The 18,779-nt window shown below is 41.3% G+C and overlaps 1 non-coding gene across 1 annotated transcript; it reads left to right on the forward strand.

Moving 5' to 3' along the window:
* The first annotated feature begins 10,634 nt into the window (after nucleotides 1–10,634).
* Nucleotides 10,635–10,740, forward strand: LOC122030652. Its single transcript, XR_006125521.1, has one exon. It is a non-coding gene; the product is annotated as a small nucleolar RNA R71 (small nucleolar RNA).
* Nucleotides 10,741–18,779: the final 8,039 nt, after the last annotated feature.

Genomic DNA, 18,779 nt, shown 5'->3' on the forward strand with positions numbered 1-18,779 from the left:
GACAGCATCCCGTCCACTCGGTCATGTCGAGTGCACGGTCACCATATGCATTTATTGCATTTATTGTTTGTGATTGCTGCATTTATGTGGATGCATATGATTGACATGCATACAGGATTATGACTTCCTCGGTCTGACGACCCTGTTACCTTGTACTTTGATCCCGGTTAGTACAGTTATCTCCTGATTTTGTTTCAGTTGCATTTATCCTTCTCGTATTCAGGAGACTGTACGCATGATTAGTGTTGTCTGTTATTTGTTTTATTATGCATATCAGTTGATATTTTCAGGTTGAAGCTGTCTGGAGCAGTTCCAGTCGCATGGCCCCCCATCTGCACGTAGAGCCAGTTCTCTACTAGTTCGTTATTTGTTTTTATTTGGCCTTTTTCTATATCAGACTTTATTTTAGTATTGTCTTTGGATTTTTCCTATGGATATTGTATGGAGTGATACCTTTTGATGGATTTTTGATATGATATTGGATTTCATTCTACTACGTGCCTGTCTGGACGACAGAAGAGGTGAGTTCGTTGGATTTGAGCTTTACGAGTGTAGTGGAATAGGGTGGATTTCGAGTCAGAGTCCTATTGTTATTGATTACTATTATTAACTGTGTGGTTGTGATAGCCAGAGGCTGAATATCTTTATAAACTGCGTGGTGTTTGTTTTAATTTGTGTTATTATTCCAGCCGCATGTGGCTGAGGTGTATAGTGCTTGTAGAAAAGTTTCAGATTGTCCGCCATACAGGGGAGATGCTGCCGAAATTTATTCGGACAGAGACTCCTCCGGGGCGTGACAATTTAGTGGTATCAGAGCCAGGTTTACGATACTTGCTGTGTGTTCTGGATTTATATGATTTTTGTTTTTGTATTATGGATACTTTGAATAATCTGATATCAGTTTATTGGGTATCAGCGCGCCAAAGTTTGGCGATATTTATTTGATTTCCGTGTGTTGGATTTTCGGGATTTATCTGATACCAATTCATTGGTATCAGAGCAGGGTGTGATACCTGCGTTTGGTACTTTGGACATTTTTATACTAGCCCTAGTTGCGAGACAGATTAGTCTGGGCAGTTATTTTGGGTTGCACGGATTTTCCGTTTCGATTTTGTTATGGACTTCCGTTATTGATTTATATGGATTTCCAGTGTTGTTTTTCTCGTACGAAATTCTGAGGTCAATTTGGGGGCTGGACAGCGATGGAACATCTCAAGACGGCATATAGGTATGATGTTTAATTTTATAGTTTATGACAGGTATTTGCGTTTCTTTTATTTAGTACCTGTTTGGTTGTTGTAGCACATATTACATGTGATAGGTTAGCCATTGAGCATGGTTGACCTTAATAGAGATCAAGGATTATAGTCTCTGGTGATTTTTCTTATCATACCATCAGTAGTTTTAGCTTCTAGTACTACTCGTAGGAGATGGAGGCACATACCAGCCTCTGCTATTGTTAGCTGGGTAGTGGATGATATCTAAAGACTCCTGTTGACTTAGCCAGTAGAGTTTTTATACTCATACCTTTTGGATATTAGGGTACCCGATACGATGAAAATTGGTCATTGGAGAGTTATCATGTTGATCATTGTTGAGAATGATTTGAGGAATATTGGGAGATCAGATATTGTGATATGTTGATTTCTAATGATTTATGAGGATAATGTTATGTGGTTGTCTGATGATCAATTACTAGATATTTGTTTTGATGATCTATTAGTGGATAACTATTTTGATGATTTATATTTGGGATGTCGTTGATGGTGACATAATGAGTGTCATGTATGATATTTACAGGTTTGATGATTATAGTTGGTGCTCAGATTATAAATTGGGTGCTAGAGAGTTTACGGTTGAGTGTGCCCATGAAATTTTAATGAATCTGGTTAGTTGTGGTTAGTTAACAGGATGATAAAAATTGATATATGCTTCCTCTGATATTGGACTATGTGGATAAATAATGATCGATGTTTTGAATGTTAATATGCTCTTATGTGGAGTAGAGACTTATTCACCTGATATTGTTTGGGCTGATATTTTTGAGGATAAAAAATGAGGGTGTTTTGATGTTCTTGAATTCTGACTTTTGTCTTTTAGGTTGTACACATTTATACCTATGATATTATGTGGGTTGACATTTTCTAGTTTGAGTTGATGTAATTAGTGTTGAATTGACCCATGAACTGATTTAGTTATTTGACAATGTTGTATACCATTTTATCTTAGTTAATTTTCGTCAGTAAATATTGATTTACTCTTGTTAAATCGGTCAGTAGAAGACTGAATTATGTTTGTCGAGTTGGGTAGTTGTGGTTTGATATACCTTAGTTGCTTGTGGAGGATTAAGGTATTCTTGATTAGTTAGTAGATGAATGATTTAGTTTTGTTGGTTGATCAGTAGAGGATTGCCATACTCTATTTTTAGAGGTTCGAACCTTTAGGATATTTGTGCTTAGTTATGTATCTAAAGCACATTTGAGTACATGTTTTGTACTGACGTGGAAAGGACTGATTTATCCATATATCACTGACGGCTTGGATAGGTTATAGAGGATCGATGTATCATATTCCATGAAGAGTTTGACTGTGGACTGTATATACCTGGTGGAATAACTTAGAGGGTGCATTGGGATATGTGACCCTGCTGATGTAAGGAAGTGTAGAGCTAATTGTTTAACACTTATGGGATATAATCGTTACTAGTGTATACTGGGAGAGTACATTTGGATTTATGATGATAAAATTTTCCCCATTAGATATGGTCTTGGTAGTGTATGACATTGACTTGCAATGTTATACCATGGTGTGTATATCTTTCTTGTCCGATATTAGTTCCTTTGAACCTAGAGCAGGGTTGTTACTGGATGATTAGACTGCTTTATTTTGGGTTGCTTTTGATTGATGTATTCATGCTTGATACATATGCATGAATTTTGTTTAGATATACCCGTAACCCATGAGGGTTGGTAGCATAAGGTTGGTCTCTTTGGTTGAGCTGGTATGCCGATTTTGCATGTCTATGTTGCATGTATATTATGATTGTTATGTGTTGTAGGAGTCCTATGGTGGACTGTCCATTTGCAAGTAGTATATGTATCCATGTTCTGATATGGTTTGAATGTTCCTTGTAGATCATAGATATGTAGTTCGGTGTATGTATCTGGATGTATTATTGAAGATATCTTGTCGATTGAATCCGAGTTGTAGTATAAGTACATCGGTGGTGTTTTGATGGAGGCATTTTGTCGATTTAATCTGAGTTGTGATATGTACATATGTGTTTGGTGTGGTATCTGAGGTATCTTTTTGATTATGTTTGATTGTGAGTGCACCTGGGTTTAATATGTTTTATTGGAAGTATATGTTGGTTATACTATATGTTATGTGAGTGTTGTTTGAGGTGTATTGTTGATTTTACCTATGTTGATTTTGCACATGGGTTCAGTATGCATTGTTGGAGATATCACGATGATTTATACCTATGTTGTGGGTATGTTTGGTGTGTACTAATTGGAGGATTATGTCGTTCATACATATGTTGTGTGAGCACGTGTGCCAAGTATATATTGGTAGCAGCATGATGATTCTACTTATGCTGAATGCAGGATGTAGAGTGTCTGCATTATGTCATTTGTTGGATTACCCTGTCAACCCATTTTCTTATCAGTGGGTGACTCACTACGATGTTGATATATTTGACGATGGGTTTGATTTGATTGCTGGATTGTTATACCTTTGGCTGCCGATATGTGGTTGAGTGATCTAGTGCAGCCTCTAGTTGGATAGTTAAGTGCCTTGGACATTTATGGATCATTTGTGGGGGAGCGGAGCTCCCACATATTATTGTTGGCTTGTGATGGAGCATTGCTCCTATATTTATTGCAGATACATATTTCAGATTATTTGTGGTGGAGTGTTGCTCCCACATATGTGGTATTTCCTGTGATGGAGCGTTGCTCTCATACTGGAGGATTTATTCTTGGTGATTTATGTTGTTGATGATCAGATTTTTATTTATTATCTGAGACCTTATGGATAGGAATGTCTGTGATACGAACATTATGTGTCTTTGTTTTTGCCATATGGGCTTACAGTGCCTTAGATGTTCTCAAGGACTTGATGATTCTGGTATGTCGAGGATGTTTGGATCGGTTTTCATTGTTTTTGTTGACGATGTTGTGATCTATATCGGATCCGCGGTGAGTCACGCACATTATCTTTGCATAGTTTTAGAGATGTTTAGATGGAAACGTCTAGATGTGAAGATCAGTAGTACGTATTTTGGTTGTCTTCTGTGAGATGTTTGAGACACACGGTCACCAGTAGGAGTATACCGTGGTTCCACAGGAGATCGAGGTTGTTACCATTAGGAGTAGACGGAGTCTATAGAAGAAGCTCGCAACTTCCTATGTTTGACTCGATATCTCCGGAGATACGTTGAGGGTTTATCACGGATTGCTATGTTACTTACACGCTTGACCATGAAAGGCGTGAAGTTTACTTGGACTGAGGATTGCAAGACCAGCTTCTAGGAGCTGAAGCGGAGACTAGTGTCGGCTTTGATTTTTTTGTTTTTTTTACCTTCTAGAGAGGACAGATTTGTCCTCTACACCGACGCGTCTCTACAAGGTATGAGTGCTGTTCTGATGCAGCACGGTAGAGTATTCTCATATGTTTCTCGATAGTTGAATGAGCATGAGAAGAAATACACAGTTCATGATATGGAGTTGGCCGCTATTATTTTTGTCCTGAAGATTTGGCGGCATTACCTGTATGATATTACATTGAGATTCTCACTGATCATCGAATCTCAAATATCTGTTTTACTTGGAAGGAACTTAATCTTCGACAGAGGCGATGGATGAAGTTCCTGAAGGATTATGAGTGTACCATTAGCTATCACCCGGGAAAAGCTAATGTGGTTGCCGATGCACTTAGCCAGAAGTCCAGAGGGACTTTAACTTGCTACCGAGTTGTGGTTATAGACTTGATTCAGGGTTTCTCTGTGTTAGACTGTGAGGAGCAGGGACAGACCGAGCAGGGTAGTCTTGTTACCATAATTGCTCAGTCGTCGATCAGGATGAGAATCCGAGAGACCCAGTTGTTGGGACCTTATAGAGCTCAGCGAGGCAGAGTGGTCCTTACTATCGGACGGAGGATGTCAGAGGCATAAGACTGCTGGAAGTGTTATACTGACCGAAGTCGGAGACTCTTTGAGTTCTCCATTTACGACCATGTATTTTTGCGAGTTTCACTCACGAAATGGGTGAAGAGATTGGCCTCAAAGGTAAGATAGCTCCACGATATATTGGACTTTTCCAGATCTCGGAAAGGATTAGAGCGGTAGCTTACCGGTTGGCATTATCGCCGTCTTTGGCAGGCGTCCACGAGGTATTCCACGTATCTATGCTGAGGAGATACGTACCTGACCCGACACATGTGCTGACAGATATCTCAGTTCCCGTTCAGCCTGACGTCACTTATGAGGTGATTCCGGTATGGATTATAGACCGGAAAGAGCGTCAATTGCGGAACAAGACTATCCGGCTGGTTAAAGTCGGATGGCAGCATCATTCGGACGAGGAGGCTACTTGGGAGCTCGAGGATACTATCCGAGCTCGATATCCCCATCTTTTCACTTGAGGTATGTGATTTAATTTACCGTTCAACATTTATACTTTATATCTGTTGTTAGTACTCACTGATGGTAGATAACGAAATTTGGGGACCAAATTTTTTATTAGTGGGGGAGAATGTAAAATATCGGAAAATAGGCGAATATTAATAAGGGAATTTTCCGGAATTTTTGGAGATTTTTCAGGAATTTTTCGGAGCTCGTACGGACAAGTTGACGGGGATTAAAACGGGGTCTGGAAAAACCTGTTTAGGTTACCCTGTTTTAATGAGGAAAAGAATTATTTTCTTTTCCTTTTCCCTTTTCTTTTTCTTATTATTTTTCTTTATTTTTCGCCGTTTTCCTCCATTTCTTCTCCACGAAACCGCCGCGCCTCTCCTTGCCCTAATCTCCTCTGCGCCGACCCTAGCCGCCTCCTTTCTTCTTCTCGAGACCTCGCCGGCCACTAGGTTTAACCTAGCATCACCGCACCTCTCCGATTCTCTGTGCCGGCGACCGAGCCTCCCTTCCTCCCCACGGCAGAGCACCACTTCTCCCCTGCCGCGACACCGAAGCCACCACCGCTGGCTCCTCCTTTCCTGCGCGCCGACGCAGATTTCTTGCTACTGCGAGCCCTAGCCGACTCCTTCTCGACGCCTTCTCTGCCCGAAGCCGATCACCTCTTCCTCAGCCCTACCGTCGACCTTCTCATTTGTTGAGCGTCGGCAACCGACCAAACTCTTCTGCCCTAGATCGTCGTTGCACGGAGCAGCACAGACACACCACAGATCCCTCTGCCCTAGTTGGATTCCTCCCTCTGAGGCCTAACTCCGAATTAGGTAAGGCAGATTTTGGGTAGGGTTGTTCACTGTAAGATTTTGATTTGGGCTCCTGTGATGAACCGATTTACGATTCATTTTGGTAAGTCACTGGTTTTGTTGTCTTACTGTTGGAGCAGGGAAGAAACACTGCTGCTAGGGTTTTTGAGCGGTGATCACGCTGTTGTATTGCCACCGAAGAGTTATAGGGTTTGTTTTACTGTGGAGTGTTCTTGGTCCGGCAGCAGCTTTCCCTAGCAGTGGGTAAGTACAGATTTAGATGTGTTTTTGTGTTGAATCTGTGATGGATTATATTATAGTAAGTCTTAATTAGAAGGTGGAACGATTAGGGTTAATTTCATTAACCCTAATTGATCAATGGATTAGGATTTAGTTTAGTTAATGAATGCATGATAGAATTAACTAAACTAAATATTATGACACAGGACTTTGACGCGAGACGGTATCTCGACGAGTATCTTGATTACCGGATTGGACCACTTTATTGGAGGCGGGTACTTTGACTTATGTCTTTTGATATGCATGATAAAGTGTCTAACATATAGCAAGAATTGTGTTTTCCATTTGATTCGGTTGGTCACTACATGATCTATTACATGTTGTTTGTTTATTTATTATGCACTGCATGTTATTATTTATCTGACCAAACATGTTTTCGGTAGTGACCCAACCATATGATACATCATGTTCAGGACCTAGGGTTATATGATACCCTATCTGTTTGTGTACCTTCCATCCGATACATTGACTTGTGGTACACCTTTTATTTATGTATGGATCTTGCTATGCTATTCATGAGATTGCCATGCTTAGTATCATGCATCATGTTTGCATGCTGTGCGATTGTCGGCTCCACTATGGTTGAGCCCATCGCCAGTTACATGTACTGCACACACCACCACCCATGGATTAGTGGTATATCAGGCAGGTGTGTGGCGGTTCTGCTGTTTGGCTCCGTTGGTCTGAGGACTCAGCGTGGTAGCCGGCAGTCAGTTCCGCTCTGTTTGGCTCCGTTGGCATTTAGTGTAGCAGCGTGGTAGCCGGCAGATGGTGGACTCTGTTTGGCTCCGTTGGTCAGGAGACTCAGCGTGGTAGCCGGCAGAGATATCCTCCCCGTCATTGTGTACCGGGAGATGAGAGCATTGAGCTCCCCCATTTGAGGACAGGAGTACTCCGACGGCATCCCGTCCACTCGGTGGCTCTGCAGGAGCAGTGATGTCAGAGTGCACGGTCACCATATGCATTTATTGCATTTATTGTTTATGATTGCTGCATTTACTTGCTGTATTTATGTGGATGCATATGATTGACATGCATACAGGATACAACTTCGATCTGACGACCCTGTTACCTTGTACTTTGATCCCGGTTAGTACGGTTATCCTGATTTTGTTTCGATTGCATTTATCCTTCTCGTATTCAGGAGATGATTAGTGTTGTCTATTATTTGTTTTATTATGCATATCAGTTGTACTTGAGTGTTGGACTCACCCGCCTCCATTGTTGATATTTTCAGGTTGAAGCTGGCTGGCCCCCCATCTGCACGTAGAGCCAGTTCTCTACTAGTTCGTTATTTGTTTTTATTTGGCCTTTTTCTATAGCAGACTTTGTTTTAGTATTGTCTTCGGATTTTTCCTATGGATATTGTATGGAGTGATACCTTTTGATGGATTTTTGATATGATATTGGATTTCATTCTACTACGTGCCTGTCTGGACGGCAGAAGAGGTGAGTTCGTTGGATTTGAGCTTTACGAGTGTAGTGGAATAGGGTGGATTTCGAGTCAGAGTCCTATTGTTATTGATTACTAATATTAACTGCGTGGTTGTGACAGCCAGAGGCTGAATATCTTTATAAACTGCGTGGTGTTTGTTTTAATTTGTGTTATTATTCCAGCCGCATGTGGCTGAGGTGTATAGTGCTTGTAGAAAAGTTTCAGATTGTCCGCCGTACAGGGGAGATGCTGCCGAAATTTCTTCGGACAGAGACTCCTCCGGGGCGTGACATGACCAGATCAAAGCGGAGCGACGGATGGACGGATCAGATGCGATGGAGATCATCTGATCGGTCGACCGAACGCGGGGATCGGTCGACCGATCCGCTTCGGGTCAAATCTGATCCCGAGACTTGGGGATCTGGATCAGACTTTGCAGAGCTATAAAAAGAGGTCTCAAGGTGCAGCTCAGAATATCGAATCCCGAACAGAAGTCTTGTGCTCTCGTGTGCTCCGTACGCTTCAACAACGCTCTGCTGCAACAACGAACTGAACCTCCAACGCTCTTCTACTTTCTTGTTCGTTGGTAAAACTTTCTTATTTGCACTTAACTGTAATTGCTTCTAGCTTGTAATAGTTCGAATTTATAGTTGTTGCCCACCGAAAGCGGTCAAGGACCGCGGGCCTTCGAGTAGGAGTCGAGATAGGCTCCGAACGAAGTAAAACACTCGTGTCTTGTATGTTTTCATTTACTTCCCGCTGCACTTATAATCTGTGTTTTAAATCGCTAAAAATAGCCACGGGCGCTATTCACCCCCCCTCTAGCGCTTTCGATCCATCACCAAGAAGCGCTTGTTTAAGGTCATTAACTCAACCACCTCATTAGATTCATCGAAATCTCGCTCTTGGAGGGGTAAGATATTTTAGAACCCTCTTACCAAGGGCTCTTATTATAGAGAGAGCTTTCAATGTTGGAGTTAAGAAGTGAAGTATTGCTCTCTCCATCTTCGTCTTCTTGGAAATTCTTTCAGGAGGCCGAGGACGGTTCAGATCGAGCTTCCAATTATAGGCCCCATGAAAATCTACACATGCAAAGAAAATACAAATCTCCCACAAACGCATTAGATGAGATAGAGCCATAACCATATCAAGATAAGCAGAATAAGAAATAAAAAGTGAATCACATCCAACAAAGTCAATGGCAGGTACCTCTATAAAATTTTCTAAAAGATTACAAGAAATACTAACCTTACTTTGCTGAGAGGTACCTGAAATTTATAAACATGTGGATGTGACTTCCTCCTAATAAAATGATGGTTCTGGATCTGGCTCTGGTGTTGGTACTTCCAAAGGTGGTGATTCTTGAGACTCTGCTAACTCTGCACAAGTCCCTACACATGGATCCACAACATGTTCAATTCTTGCAACTCTCATAATCTCTAAAGGTTGTGTGGATGAAGGAGGTAATTCTTGAGATGCTGTTTCCACACCACAGCTCCCTACACTTCCTTCCAAATCATCATTATCAACGCAAGCATTGAAAAATAAACCAACGTCTATATCTTCAACAAGAGAATCAACTATAGGAGGATCATTGACTTCGTTTGCATTTTTACGTTGATCTACCTCAATGCATTCATTATCTGGAAATTCAATGTCACTATAACATCCTGTAAAATCTGGAGGAAGATTTGAAAACTTGTTATCCACTGCATTATTATCACAATCCACATCTGAAGAGTCCTCATCTTCATATGTATCCAGAAATCTACACTCAACCATATTAGTGTCACAGAATTTGCCAAAGTCTTCATTTTCATTGATCCTCACTAGCCTTTGTGGAAAAGGAACCTTTAGTACTTCCTTTTTTCCACATTCCTTTTGAGCTTGCGGAGGAGGTCCAATTTGCATATTTAGTGTAGGTGTGATCAATCGTTGAGGGAAAGGTACTTGTGGCCTTTGGGAGCTTCCTGGAGTAATAGAGGTGAGTTTTTGTGGTCTTCTATTGTTCTTCTCCTCAATTCTATATAAGTCATTTTTTAGAAGTTCTTCATGATTCTTGCCGCTCCTCAACTTAATATCATTACAATTTTCACTAGATCTTAATTGTATAGGAGGGGGATCTTCTTTGAACCATTTTGAAACTATGCTCTCAATCTTTGCCCCCAAATGTTTGAACTCCTCATTCTGTGACTTTTGAATTTCGACATTCTTGGGTGGTTGAATTGTATTTCGTTTGATAGGCTCTCTAGTACATATGGCTTATACTTCTTGAATTTCTGAGGGAGATTCTATCCAACTTTTGCTTGACCATCTATGGAGGTTCAATGTCACTTGATCAACTAATGTATAAGCTTCTTCTATACTCTTGTCCATAAATGAACCTCTAGCTGATGAATCTAACAAACACTTGTTTGAAAAAGAAATTCCCCTATAGAATATATGTAGAATCAACCATTTCTCCAAGCCATGGTGAGGGCACTACCTTTGTAGACTCTTGAATCTGTCCCATGCTTCGAATAAAGATTCTCCATTTGCTTGAACAAAATTTGTGATGCAACTCCTCATGTAGATTGTTCTGCTTGGAGAGAAAAAATGATTCAGATATTGCTGCTCCAATTGTTCCCAACTTGTGATGCTTTGAGGACGAAGAGAATATAACCAAGTCCTTGATTTGTCCTTGATACTGAAAGGAAATGCCATCAATCGAACTGCATCCGCTGACACTCCTTCATAGTCCACCATATCACAAAGCTCTAAAAATCTCTCAAGGTGCAGATGAGGATTTTTTGATACTTCTCCTCCAAATTTATGACCTTGTATCATGAAAATTAACTCTGGGTCTAGTTAGAAACTTTTTGCTTCAATATGACGCTGCACAATGGGAGATAAAAATCTTACAGAAATGGGTACAAAGAAATCTCTTAAGGACCTGCTTGACATGTTAGTGCTCATGGTATCTAAGAAAAAATATTTATGAGAAGAATTAAAAAAAAAGAAAAAGAATGAAAGACAAGAAGTAAAATGCTATGTGGGAAAAAAATAAATGCAGAATTTAAAGAAGAGAAAGGAAATGTAGATTTTTTTTTGAGTTATGAAAATGGAAAAACAAAAACTATTCACAAGTCTAGATTAACTAAATTGCTAAGCTACTAATGTTAATGCGAACAATCCCCGACAATGGCGCCAAAAACTTGTTACGCAACCATAAGTATACGGTTTCGTCGTTAGTAATAAAAATATCGAATCCATAGAGACTGTTGATTAAGCACTAGAGATGTCTCAAGGTAAGTTATCTAGACGGTCGAAAGCTGACTTTGGCGTTTTCAAACTAACGAGGGTGCTTGAAAAGGGAAAGAGAAGGATGAGAGAAAGAGAAAGAACTGATCTTGGATGGAATGAGCTTCGGGAGATGGATTTTAGGATTTCAGTTTCATTGTAATACTAGGAGATACTACATAGATTGCTTAGTTTTTACCCTCTATGTCCATGCTCTTGTAGAAAGTTAGATTGTTCAATATCCCTAAGTATCAAATAGAGATGATCTCTGTGAAATCCTATAACGATTAACCCCCCTGTCACAAGGGCGCCTCGGTAGATCACTGGGATACACATCTAGTAAATAACAATAAGGATAAGGGTTACCTACCTCCTTATGGAGGAATTGTCTCTCCCTTCAAGAGAATGACCTAGACGTCCATGAACGAGTTACCCTTGTCACTAGGGTCCCTTGGGTATACGATCTAGAGCACTCTCTTTACGAGAGCAGCAGTTCCCAAGGGATTGTTTCTCCTTTTAAGGGAACGTCTTAGACGTCCGGAAAGGGTTACCCCTATCACAAGGGTACCTTAGTCAATACGCTCTAAGGTATCCCCTTTGTGGGATCAACAATCCTCCACATCAAGCCATCAAAGCATAGAAACGTAAACATGGCACACACGTAACTCATCAAGCACGAACAAGGCATCAACATGTCATTGAATATAAACAAGGTGAATCTACATAGTTCTACATCTCCATCATATTAGAAATACTTCCTAATCCTAGAACAAGATGTCTACTCCATTGTGTGGGAAGAACAACCCCAGAACATAAAGAAAAGTATACTTACAACCCTATAAAAAAAGGAAGAAGAGATGCTTGATGATTCTGATGTCTTGGGGATGCTTCCTTGCTCCGGAGATGGACGGATCGTCAAGGGACGACAGTGGATGAAGCTCTAGGGTTTCCCCCAAAGGAGAAAACCCTTTCCCAAGGAGAGGGACGAAGTCCCCGAACCAAAGATCCTCTTTGAATAGGGTTTCTTAACCCTTTTATATGCTAGGGTACGAGCGTCGCGACCCGTGGCATGACCGTGCGAGGTTGGCACGACCATGCCCATCCTCTCTTCTGGTTAGGTGGCACGGTCGTGCGATTACGCACGGCCGTGTCTTCTTTCTGCACTGGAGTGGCCACACGGCCGTGCAAGGTTGCACGACCGTGGCCTTCTACTTCTTTGCCCAGGGTCACACGGCCGTGTGGAATCGCACGACCATGTCCCTCTCCCTCTCTGGAATGTTGGCACGACCGTGCCATTTGGCACGACCGTGTGTTGCTTGGGCACGGTGTGATTGGCACGACCATGCCATTCGGTACGGCCGTGACCCTCTTCAACTCTGCTTGCACTGCCCAAGCTCCTGTGTACACTTTTGCTCTATTTTTGCTCCAAATAACGTCCTGTCAATGAGAAAATAAGCAAAGAGCAGATCTCCGAAAAAATATAATGGAAGTATGACATTATAAAGAAATAGGGTGCAGTAAACATAGAATATGCTATGAAATACAAGTAGATGTGCGTCCAAACATGAATAAATGATCATAAGATCTACGCACATCACTTTCCTTATGAGACAACATAGCACCTAGCTCCTAGGTCGGTGTCATTCTGACTGTAGTAGTAGGGCGTAGTACAGTCATAACAAGGTAGTAGTAGAGAGGTGGCATAACATGAAATGACTTGGAATGATTAGAAGTAGTTATGTTTAAAGCACTAGTCGAACCCTCCTTATATAGGTCATTGGAGGCGCCTCTAATGTCTATCAAGGGACCTGCATGAACTCTAATCCGATCCCTAAAGTTCGATGTTTATCCATTTGGAGGCACCTTTAATCGTCTAAGGGTGCCTTTGCCAAAACTTCAACAAGCTTCAACCCAGGTCTCCATATTGTGTAGAGCGTATATAGTGAATTATAAGAAGAGAAGACTATAATAGTCAATAATGAGATGGAAGAAGAATATGATGTGGATAAAATATAGGGAAAGGACAAGAAAGTTGTTGGTGCAATCGACCTAAGTTTGATTGATACGATCATAGTTTTGATGTGTGTGTCAAAGAGTTTAAGTTTGACTTTCATATTGTTTTGATATGCGTTTGAGTCATGCAGGACTTGGTGTAACACATGAAGAACTTGGTGTGGCCAAGTTTAGGAAGCTCATCCAAGGGATCAGATCCTTGAGTCGGTGAAGGATGGTGTGGAAGACTTCCGAGGGACCGGCGGACGAGGAGCAATGGAGTTGAGATGAGGGAAGCAAACTTCAAGGCAAGGTAAAGGATGGCACAGAGAGGAGCCTCGAGCTCAGGTGCATCTGAGGGATGAAGGTTGAGGAAGAGGGCTTCAAGGGTGACTACCGGAGAGGATGAGTGTGAGTGTGTAACCAGGACCAGTTGACTGATGGAAGTTATAGTCGACTGGTCCAGTCAACTGCTCAGTCGACTCGGAGCGAATAGAAACATTCTGTTTGCTCATCCAATAGTGACCAGTCGACTGGTACTTTCACCAGTCGACTGGTCAGTGGTCGTTTGTGTTGGTGTAATCGACCTCTAGGGTTTCGATGTTTGACAATATGACCAAGGGTTGACCCAAACAGGACCTGATGTTTGCGAGAGAGAAGTCTAGTCAGGAACAGATGACTAGCAAAGGTAAGTCCTAACCAAAGGTTAGGCAAAGTAGAAGTCTCGGTGAGTGAAGTCGGGCCATAGTGAGTGAAGCTAGGTGGTGGAAGTCCCGGTGAGTGAAACCGGGTCCTAGTGAGTGAAGCTGGGTAGTGGAAGTCACGGTGAGTGAAGTCGGACCCTAGTGAGTGAAGCTAGGTGGAGGAAGTCCTAGTGAGCGAAGCCAGACCCTAGTGAGTGAACCTAGGTGGAGGAAGTCCGGGTGAGTGAAGCCAGGCAATGGAAGTCCTAGTGAGTGAAGCTAGGCAACCCTAGGAGGTAACCCTAGGTTATACTTGATATCTGTTAATACTGTGCTAACTCAGTGTTGTAGGGAAGCTCAGCTAGGTCAACAGGCTGACCAAGTATCTGACATGAAGTCCAGACGGGTCGAAGGGCTGACCGGGCGTTTGGCAGGTAAGTGAAGGTAAGTCACTGGAGGGGAGTGACTGTGAGGACGCGTTACCGGGAAGGGAACTTAGGCGTCGATCCGACCTAGAACCATTTCGGAACTCTAAGTCGAGATCTTGACTAGATTCCGGTCTCAGAGAGACGAAATCTAATTAATACTCTACTTGTTAAACTTGAACTGTGCTAACACTTTGTTTTACAGGATATATGTATTATATATTTGCCTCCAGACTAACGTTTTCTTGCAGGAAGGAAGCTGTTGGAAAACTGGGGGTTGGTTGCCCGGAGGCAAAAACTTATCCTCAGCACCATTTCGCCGCGTGGAGCTCACTGATTGGTCCGGCTACATCACAACCAGGACGCCCTGAAGGTTCCAGGCACCCCGAACCTCCTTTATAAGGAGGGTCAAGGCTGGAGCTAGAATAATAACTCAGAATATGCTCTCCTATGATCTTGCGACGCTACGAAGCTACTCCGACCATGCGCTGTTCTATTGTTTTCTTTCTTTTGTCAGTATTGCTTTCCTATTAGCATTCCTGTAATTTAGTTTGTAATCAAATATTTGAATTGCTAGTGGATTGCCCATCGAAAGTACCCTTGCGTGTGAGCCTTGGAGTAGGAGTCGACAAAGGCTCCGAACCAAGTAAAAAATTACTCTTGTTAGCATTGCTTTATTCTTTTGCATTTACTTTTCCACTGCGTACTTTCGACAAGTTTTAAATCGATATTCACCCCCCCCCAATGGAGTAGGAGCAAGGAATCTCCGAACCACGTAAAAGGAATTGTGTTAGCATTTGATATTCTTTCTCTACATTGCTTTTATTGTTATAGTTATATTTCTGCTTGCACACTAACCTTCTTGTAGAGAACAAAATGATTTAGGACACCGTCTATCCAACCCCCGTTCTAGCTAGCCATCCGATCCCCAACAAGTGGTATCAGAGTGAGGACGCCCTTCAATGGACTAATCGCCAAGAAAAGAAATATCATCAAATGGTCGACTCACACATTCAACCACCCAAATTTAAAGGAGACTTCTCTTGTTGGAAGAAAAGAATGGAGGTATTTTTCGATACCGATTTTGATATAATGCTAATCATGAGAAGTGGTTTTGAAGTGCCAAAGGATGAACGCAATGAGACAATCAACATAATAAGATGAACCAAGAAGCAAAAGGAAGAGAATTTAGCAAATTCAAAGGCAATACATCACCTACTAAATGTTCTTCCCAAACAAGTGGTGGCTAGGATTGGAAATTATACAAGTGCCAAGGACTTGTGGGAGAAACTAGTGGAGCTTCATGAAGGGACTTCAGAAGCAAAATTGGCAAAGAGAGACCTTCTATGATCTCAACTCAATCAAGCTTGAGAAAGGAGAAAAGGTATCAATGTTACATTCTAGAATTAAGAAAATTATTAATGGACTAATAAGTGTAGGTGAGACACTCTCAAATTGAGACATGATGATGAAAGCCCTAAATGCCTTCCCAAGAACCACAACTTGGAGCTCAATTGTAAACTCATTCTACATTTCAAGGGATCTAGAGAAGTGCTCTCTAAATAAATTATTCTCAACAATGGAGCTCCATGAAACTAGAGTTGAAGGACAAGATAGAGAAGCCCATAGATCAAGAGGAGTGGCCCTTGTGGCAAATAAGGGAAAGGGTAAAAAGAAGAAGTCTTCATCCCCACCAACCTCCGACTCCAAAGATTCAAGTGCCTCAATGGATAGCGATCAAGAGACATATATGGTAAGGAAGATAAGAAAAGCATTTAAAACTTTTTCTACTAACAAATCCCATGCTAGGAAAAATTCAAGGAGCAAGAGTAGGACTAGGAAGGTCATTTGTTACAATTGCCAAGGAGAAGGACACATGAGAGATGAATGCCCCCTCTTGAAGAAGAAAGAAGAAAAGAAGAAGGAAGAGAAGAAGAAGTCAAAAGAAAGGGAAGAAGGTCAAAAACCTAAAAGCAACGTGGGATGATCCATCGTCATTAGAGGAAGAAGAACACTATGTGTCCCATTTTTCTCTAATAGGAATTGAAGATGTAGCCTCCACCGCATCCGAAAATGAAGATAAAAAGAGCTCAAGTGAAGATAAAGAAGGGAGCTCAAGTGAAGGGGGGGGGGGGGGTCAAACTTCGAATTCGGACTTCTCGGTAAGTGAGATATACAATCTTCCTCCCTATGTTTTAATTAAAATTATTTCAAGTACAAATAAGGACTTGTTTAAGGCAAAAAAGGAAAAATAAGTCTTTGAAAAATGATATTATTTGCCTTAAATAAAAAATTAGAATCCATGACTATTAAGGATAATGATAAGCATGCTTCTTCTACAAATTCAAATGTATCGTTCTTAGAAGAAGAAAATAGGGTTTTAAGGGAAAAGGTAGAACACCTCACCAAAACCCTTAGAAAATTTAAAATTGGCTTAAATATCCTAAGCATGATTATTGGGATCCAAAGGGCAAGCTTTAACAAAAAGGAGTTAGGATACAATGAATCTAAATATGAGAAAGTCTACCATTGTTTACTTGCTAGGGGGCAATCCAAGACAAAGACCATAGATAGAAAATGGATCCCTAAGGAATATTTGGTTAACCCAATTAGGAAGAACTTCTATTGGGTACCAAAATCAATCCTCAAGGGTTAGAGGATTTTAGGATAAATCAACCATGGAAGTCATAATTCTAATTTTTTTTATGTGGTTGACTTGAGACATTAAGGGGGAGCACTTAGCCTTGAATATAACCTCATGAAGGCTAAGTAGAGGTTACCTTTATTTCTGAAGTTGACATCAAAATGCTAAAATTCGAAATCAGCTTGTACCAGTCGACTGTGTCAGCTACCAGTCGACTGGTACATGTTTTCCAGCACTTTCAAAAGTAGGTTTTTGTTAACTTAGTCAAAAATTTGATGCCATGGTACAATCTTTTTGATGGTGTCAAAGGGGGAGAAATGAAAAGTTCAAGTTAGAAACTTAATTCTCCATATGTGTGCAAAACTTGAAAATTAAGGTTGAGAGCATATGTTAAGTGGGAGTTTGGATTTACACTTCATGTTTTCCATATTGCTTGTAATTTTCAAGTTGTTATTATTTGTGCCTAACTTAAACATATTGCTACACATCAAAAAGGGGGAGATTGTTGGTACAATCGACCTAAATTTGATCGGTACGATCATGATTTTGATGTGTGTGTCAAAGAGTTTAAGTTAGACTTTTATATTATTTTGATATATGTTTGAGTCATGCAGGACTTGGTGTAACATATGAGGAACTTGGTGTGGCCAAGTTTGGGAAGCTCATTCAAGGGCTCGGATCCTTGAGTCGGTGAAGGATGGTGTAGAAGACATCCGAGGGGCCATCAGATGAGGAGCAATGGAGTTGAGCTGAGGGAAGTAGACTTCAAGGTAAGGTTAAGGATGGCACGGAGAGGAGCCGCGGGCTCAGGTTCATCTGAGGGACGAAGGTCGAGGAAGAGGGCTTCAAGGGCGACTACCAGAGAGGATGAGTGTGAGTGTGTAACCAGGACCAGTCGACTGATAGAAGTTGCAGTTGAATGGTCCAATCGACTGCTCAGTCAATTGGAAATGGACAAAAGCATTCTGTTCGCTCATCCAGCAATGACCAGTCAATTGGTACTTTCACCAGTCGATTGGTAAGTGGTCGTTTGTGACTGTTGGCATTCTGCGAAGTAGTCGTTGACTACATCCGATGGTAGTACCAGTCGACTGATGGAAATGACAATTGACTGGTGCGCAGGAAATGAGTTGTCTTTTGATCAACTCTTTCCTCTCTATATATTAAAAGCTTGGGGCATTAAAGCAAGTTACTGATCTTGTTGATACACTCCTAGTCTTAGCCTTCAAGCTTCTAAAGCCTAATACTCTTCTTCCAATTCCTATTCTTAATCTTGTAAAGAAGAAGAGTGCCTTGTGAGAGGTTGTACTCCACTGAGAAGGAGTAAGCTTTATCCAAAGATTGCCAGGACTAATCCATCAAAGGATTAAGGGTTCGTCCACCTCAAGGACAAGCTGTGGAGTAGGAGCAAGCAATCTTCGAACAACGTAAAAAGAATTGTGTTAGCGTTTGGTATTCTTTCTCTACATTGCTTTTATTGTTATAGTTATATTTCCGCTTGAACACTAACCTTCTTGTAGAGAACAAAATGATTTGGAAGCGTCGTCTATCCAACCCCCTTCTAGCTGGCCATTCGATCCCCAACA

This window comes from Zingiber officinale, chromosome 10B, assembly GCF_018446385.1.
Source record: "Zingiber officinale cultivar Zhangliang chromosome 10B, Zo_v1.1, whole genome shotgun sequence".
Lineage (NCBI taxonomy): Eukaryota > Viridiplantae > Streptophyta > Magnoliopsida > Zingiberales > Zingiberaceae > Zingiber > Zingiber officinale.